The sequence below is a fragment of the Coregonus lavaretus genome (genome assembly GCF_964263955.1).
Source record: "Coregonus lavaretus genome assembly, chromosome: 29".
Taxonomy (NCBI): Eukaryota; Metazoa; Chordata; class Actinopteri; order Salmoniformes; family Salmonidae; genus Coregonus; species Coregonus lavaretus.
The window spans coordinates 9,206,181-9,213,270 of record NC_140016.1 but is presented as its reverse complement, the minus strand read 5'-3'; positions in this window follow the sequence as shown (position 1 = coordinate 9,213,270).

Here is a 7,090-nt window from a genome sequence, read left to right as displayed (position 1 = left end):
TTTAGGTGGTTCCGTGTGGCTCAGTTGGTAGAGCATGGAGCTTGCAACGCTAGGGTCGTGGGTTCAATTCCCACAGGGGACCAGTATGAAAATGTATGCACTCAATACTGTAAGTCGCTCTGGATAAAAGCATCTTCTAAATGACTAAAATGTGAGTGTCTTTACAAGACTGTGTAAAGCCTACCTCTAAGTCTTCAGGTATCAAGCAAAATTACTCATCATGTAAAAGTGCACAGTGACTGTCTCCCTCCCTTATGCACACACTCGCAACTGAGGCCTACAGACAGGCCTCATTCACCATTAATATATTGGATTTATATAGCACTTTTCTACCAACTGAGGTACTCAAAGCACTTTACATAGTAAGGGGGAAACTCACCTCATCCACCACCCACCTGGATGATGCACTGCAACTATTTTTGTGCCAGAACACTCACCACACATCAGCTGGAAAAATGAGTGATATATGCCCATTAGGAATGATTAGGTGGCCATGATGGAATGGGGCCAGGTTTGGAATTATCCATGACACCAGGGTTAACACCCCTACTCTTATGATAAGTGACAATGGGATTGTTAATGACCACAGAGAGTCAGGACACCCGTTTAACATCCCATCCGAAAGACCTACGCAGGGAAATGTCCCCTTCACTGCCCTGGGAGCTCCTTAGACCAGTGGGAAGAATTCCTCCTACACCACTTCCAGCAGCAGCTGGTCTCCCATCCAGGGACAGACCATTACCAACCATGCTTAGCTTCAGAGGCAAGCCAACAGTGGTATGCAGGGTGGTATGCTGCTGGTGATAAATATAGTCAGCTCAGTCATTCACTGGTTGAATTAATTATTTCACAGGGACTAGGACAGGGACAGGGTTGACTCCAGTTCCACCCCACTGTAGGAACATGGGTGAGTGTGTGTGAGTGTGCGTCCGTCTGTGCCTGTCCCCTCTCATCCCTGTCCTCTGACAGTTACCCTGTCCCTGTCCCCTCACATCCCTGTCCTCTGACAGTTACCCTGTCCCTGTCCCCTCTCATCCCTGTCCTCTGACAGTTACCCTGTCCCTGTCCCCTCTCATCCCTGTCCCCTGACAGTTACCCTGTCCCTGTCCCCTCTCATCCCTGTCCCCTGACAGTTACCCTGTCCCTGTCCCCTCTCATCCCTGTCCCCTGACAGTTACCCTGTCCCTGTCACCTCTCATCCCTGTCCTCAGACTGTTACCCTGTCCCTGTCCCCTCTCATCCCTGTCCTCTGACTGTTACCCTGTCCCTGTCCCCTCTCATCCCTGTCCCCTGACAGTTACCCTGCCCCCTCTCATCCCTGTTCCCTGTCAGTTACCCTGTCCCTGTCCACGCCATCCCTGTCTCCTGTCAGTTACCCTGTCCCTGTCCCCTCTCAACATCATCCCTGTCCACGTCATCCCTGTCCACTGACAGTTACCCTGTCCCCTCTCATCCCTGTCCACATCATCCCTGTCCACTGACAGTTACCCTGTCCCTGTCCCCTCTCATCCCTGTCCCCTGTCAGTTACACTGTCCCCTCTCATCCCTGTCCACATAATCCCTGTCCACTGACAGTTACCCTGTCCCCTCTCATCCCTGTCCACGTCATCCCTGTCCCCTGGCAGCTACCCTGTCCCTGTCCCCTGTCATCCCTGTCCCTGTCACTACTCACCTCTCCACTGTGACAGCTGATATGTGGTGTGCAGGATTTTGCTCCAACCCTACCCTGACACACCCAGTAGCTACAGTGAGGGAAAAAAGTATTTGATCCCCTGCTGATTTTGTACGTTTGCCCACTGACAAAGACATAATCAGTCTATAATTGTAATGGTAGGTTTATTTGAACAGTGAGAGACAGAATAACAACAAAAAAATCCAGAAAAACGCATGTCTGTCACGGTTTCGGCCGAGGCTGCTCCTCCTCCTGGTTCGGGCAGGCTTCGGCGGTCGTCGTCCCCGGAGTACTAGCTGCCACCGATCTATGTTTCATGTTCGTTTGGTTTGTCTGGATGTTGTACACCTGTGTCTTGTTAGTCCTCGTTAGTGTCCTATTTAGTTCTCGTTGTGTGTGCTTGTCGTTGTGTGTGATTGCGCATCTGTTTCGTGTTTGGAGCTACATTTTCCCTCCAGTGTTTTGGAGAGGTTATTTTGCACATGTTTGTGCGCCGTTTGTTTTGTCGCCTGTGTGCGCCGTGTATTCGCCTTTGGGCTTATTGTGCTTCTGTCTTTTATATACATTGCACTAAAGCCTTTGGACTGAGCCTCTGCGTCCTGCGCATGATTCATACACCACACCCACCTTCAGCACGCCTTGACAGAATCACACACCATAATGGAATCAGCAGGATCGGCAGTGACGCCTGTGTCGCTCGAGGAGCATCTCCGTGGGCAAGAGGGCCAGATAAGACAACTGGAGACCGCTCTACAGGAGGTAATCAACACCTTGCACCGATGGGAGGCCAGCAGGGTACCCACACCTCCACCTACCCTGCCCACCCCATCGGTCGGTCCACCAGTCCCAGGTTCGGAACCCAGGGGGATTCGGCTCTCGCTCCCGAGGGCGTATGACGGAACAGCTGCCGGGTGTCAGGGGTTCCTCCTGCAGGTGGAGCTCTACCTGGCCACTGTACACCCGGTGCCCTCGGGATACGAGAGCGTTTCCGCCCTCATCTCCTGTCTCACGGGCAAGGCGTTGGAGTGGGCTAACGCCGAGTGGAGGAAGATGGACGCCAACACCATCACCTACGCCGAGTTCTCCCGCCGCTTCAAGGCCGTGTTCGACCATCCACCTGAGGGCAAAGCGGCGGGGGAGCGTCTAGTCCATTTGAGACAGGGGAAGAGGAGCGCTCAGGTGTTTGCTCTAGAGTACCGGACTCTAGCGGCGGATGCAGGGTGGAATGAACGGGCTCTCATCGACCATTTTCGATGTAGCCTACGAGAGGACGTTCAACGTGAGTTGGCCTGCAGGGATACCCATCTTACCTTCGACCAGTTGGTCGATATGTCCATCCGTCTGGACACCCTGCTGGCCACCCGTGGACGTCCCGAGGGGAGTCCGTCCATTCCGCCCTCCGGCACCTCCGAGCCGAGCCCTATGGAGCTCGGGGGTGCCGGCGCTAGAGAACGGAGGAGGAGGAGCCCGAGGGGGCCTGTCTCCTGCACCAAGTGCGGTCGTGGAGGGCACACTGCGGCCAGGTGCTGGGGAGGGTTCTCCGGGGGAGAAGACAACAGGCCATGCACTGGGGGGGCCTCCCAGGTGAGTAGACGTCCCACTTACCCAGAGCTTTCTGTTGCGCACTTTTGTATACCTGTTTGTTTTCCACAGGTTGCACCTCATTCCCAGCATAAGGCGCTAGTAGATTCAGGCGCAGCTGGGAATTTTGTTGATCGGAAGTTTTGTTTTGAGTTAGGGATCCCTCTCCTACCTGTAGACAAACCTTTTCCCGTTCATGCCTTAGATAGCCGCTGTTGTGGTCATAGGCAGCATTCCTCCTCCTCCAAACACGGCGAGTTGAGTTGATGCCAAAGAGCTCGGTTTTGGTCTCATCTGACCACAACACTTTCACCCAATTCTCCTCTGAATCATTCAGATGTTCATTGGCAAACTTCAGACGGGCCTGTATATGTGCTTTCTTGAGCAGGGGGACCTTGCGGGCGCTGCAGGATTTCAGTCCTTCACGGCGTAGTGTGTTACCAATTGTTTTCTTGGTGACTATGGTCCCAGCTGCCTTGAGATCCTCCCGTGTAGTTCTGGGCTGATTCATCACCGTTTTCATGATCATTGCAACTCCATGAGGTGAGATCTTGCATGGAGCCCCAGGCCGAGGGAGATTGACAGTTATTTTGTGTTTCTTCCATTTGCGAATAATCGCACCAATTGTTGTCACCTTCTCACCAAGCTGCTTGGCGATGGTCTTGTAGCCCATTCCAGCCTTGTGTAGGTCTACAATCTTGTCCCTGACATCATTGGAGAGCTCTTTGGTCTTGGCCATGGTGGAGAGTTTGGAATCTGATTGATTGATTGCTTCTGTGGACAGGTGTGTTTTATACAGGTAACAAGATGAGATTAGGAGCACTCCCTTTAAGAGTGTGCTCCTAATCTCAGCTTGTTACCTGTATAAAAGACACCTGGGAGCCAGAAATCTTTCTGATTGAGAGGGCGTCAAATACTTATTTCCCTCATTAAAATGCAAATCAATTTATAACATTTTTGACATGTATTTTTCTGGATTTTTTGGTTGTTATTCTGTCTCTCACTGTTCAAATAAACCTACCATTAAAATTATAGACTGATCATTTCTTTGTCAGTGGGCAAACGTACAAAATCAGCAGGGGATCAAATACTTTTCCCTCACTGTATCTAGGAGGACGCATAACTCCTATCCTACACATAAATGTGTCCCAAATGACACCCTATTCCCTATATTGTGTACTACTTTTGAGCAGGGCCCATAGAGCTCTGGTCAAAAGTAGTGCACAATAGGGAATGGGGTGCCATTTAGAATGCACAGAAATTCTCCTGGGAAATGGTTGGATAGCACTGGTCAGTGGTGAGAATTCGCCATCTGGTGGTCATTGTACATTACAACAAGCATCCACACCGACATCACTCTCCAGAAAGAGAGAGCAGAGAAAGACAACAGACAGAGAGGTCAATAGACATGGGGAAGGACAACACTTTCCAACTTAACTAACTTAACTAACTTAACTAACTTAAAACACAGGATGAACTAGCTGTGAACTGTTTGAATTCCTCCATAAGTAAAACACAAACACACACACAGTCTTGTACAGCTAACATTGTGGGGACACACAATTCACTCCCATTCAAAATCCTATTTTCCCTAACCCCTAACCCTAATCCTAACCCTAACCCTAACCCTAACCCTTTCCCTTTCCCTTTCCCTAACCCCTAACCCCTAACCCTTTCCCTAACCCCTAACCCTTTCCCTAACCCTAACCCTAACCCTAACCCCTAACCCTTTCCCTAACCCTAACCCTAACCTTAACCTTAACCCTAACCCTTTCCCTAACCCCTAACCCTTTCCTTAACCCCTAACCCTAACCCTTTCCCTAACCCCTAACCCCTAACCCTTTCCCTAACCCCTAACCCCTAACCCTAACCCTTTCCAAAGCCCTAACACTAACCCTAACCCTAACCCCTAACCCTAAACCTAACCCTAACCCCTAAACCTAAGACGACAGACAGAGAGGTCAATAGACATGGGGAAGGACAACACTTTCCAACTTAACTAACTTAACTAACTTAACTAACTTAAAACACGGGATGAACTACCTGTGAACTGTTTGAATTGCTCCATAAGTTTAAAAAAAAACACACACACACACAGTCTTGTACAGCTAACATTGTGGGGACACACAATTCACTCCCATTCAAAATCCTATTTTCCCTAACCCCTAACCCTAAACCTAACCCTAACCCTTTCCCTAACCCTAACCGTTTCCATAACACTAACACTAACACTAACCCTAACCCTAACCCTAACCCCTAACTCTAAACCTAAACCTAACCCCTAACCCTAAACCCTAACCCTTACACTAACCCCTAACCCTAACCCTAACCCTTTCCCTAATGCTAACCCTTAACGTAATTCTAACCCTAACCCCTGACCCTAACCCTAACCCCTAACCCCTAACCCCTAACCCTAACCCCTAACTCTAACCCTAACCTTAACCCTAACCCTAACCCTTTCCCTAACCCTAACCCTTTCCATAACCCTAACCCTAAGCCCTAACCATAACCCTAACCCTAACCCTAACCCCTAACCCCTAACCCTTTCCCTAACCCTAACCCTAACCCTAACCCTTTCCCTAACCCCTAACCCTTAACCCCTAACCCTTTCCCTAACCCCTAACCCTAACCCTTTCCATAACCCTAACCCCTAAACCTAACCCTAACCCCTAACCCTAAACCTAACCCTAACCCTAACCCTAACCCCTAACCCTAACCCTAAACCTAACCCCTGACCCTAACCCTAACCCCTAACCCTAACCCCTAACTCTAACCCGAACCTTAACCCTTTCCCTAACCCCTAACCCTAACCCTAACCCTTAACGTAATTCTAACCCTAACCCTAACCCCTAACCCTAAACCTAACCCCTAACTCTAACCCTAACCTTAACCCTTTTCCTATCCCCTAACCCCTAACCCCTACCCCTAACCCTTTCCCTAACCCCTAACCCTTTCCATAACCCTAACCCTAAGCCCTAACCCTAACCCCTAACTCTAAACCTAAACCTAACCCCTAACCCTAAACCCTAACCCTAACACTAACCCCTAACCCTAACCATAACCCCTAACCCTAACCCTAACCCTTTTTCATTTTTAATCATTTTAAATATTTTCATTAATTGTTCATTATTTTTTATATTATATATATATATATATATATATATATATATATATATATATATATATATATATATATATATATATATATATATATATATATATATATATATATATATATATATATATATATATATATATATATACAGTGGGGAAAAAAGTATTTAGTCAGCCACCAATTGTGCAAGTTCTCCCACTTAAAAAGATGAGAGAGGCCTGTAATTTTCATCATAGGTACACGTCAACTATGACAGACAAATTGAGGGAAAAAAATCCAGAAAATCACATTGTAGGATTTTTTATGAATTTATTTGCAAATTATGGTGGAAAATAAGTATTTGGTCACCTACAAACAAGCAAGATTTCTGGCTCTCACAGACCTGTAACTTCTTCTTTAAGAGGCTCCTCTGTCCTCCACTCGTTACCTGTATTAATGGCACCTGTTTGAACTTGTTATCAGTATAAAAGACACCTGTCCACAACCTCAAACAGTCACACTCTAAACTCCACTATGGCCAAGACCAAAGAGCTGTCAAAGGACACCAGAAACAAAATTGTAGACCTGCACCAGGCTGGGAAGACTGAATCTGCAATAGGTAAGCAGCTTGGTTTGAAGAAATCAACTGTGGGAGCAATTATTAGGAAATTGAAGACATACAAGACCACTGATAATCTCCCTCGATCTGGGGCTCCACGCAAGATCTCACCCCGTGGGGTCAA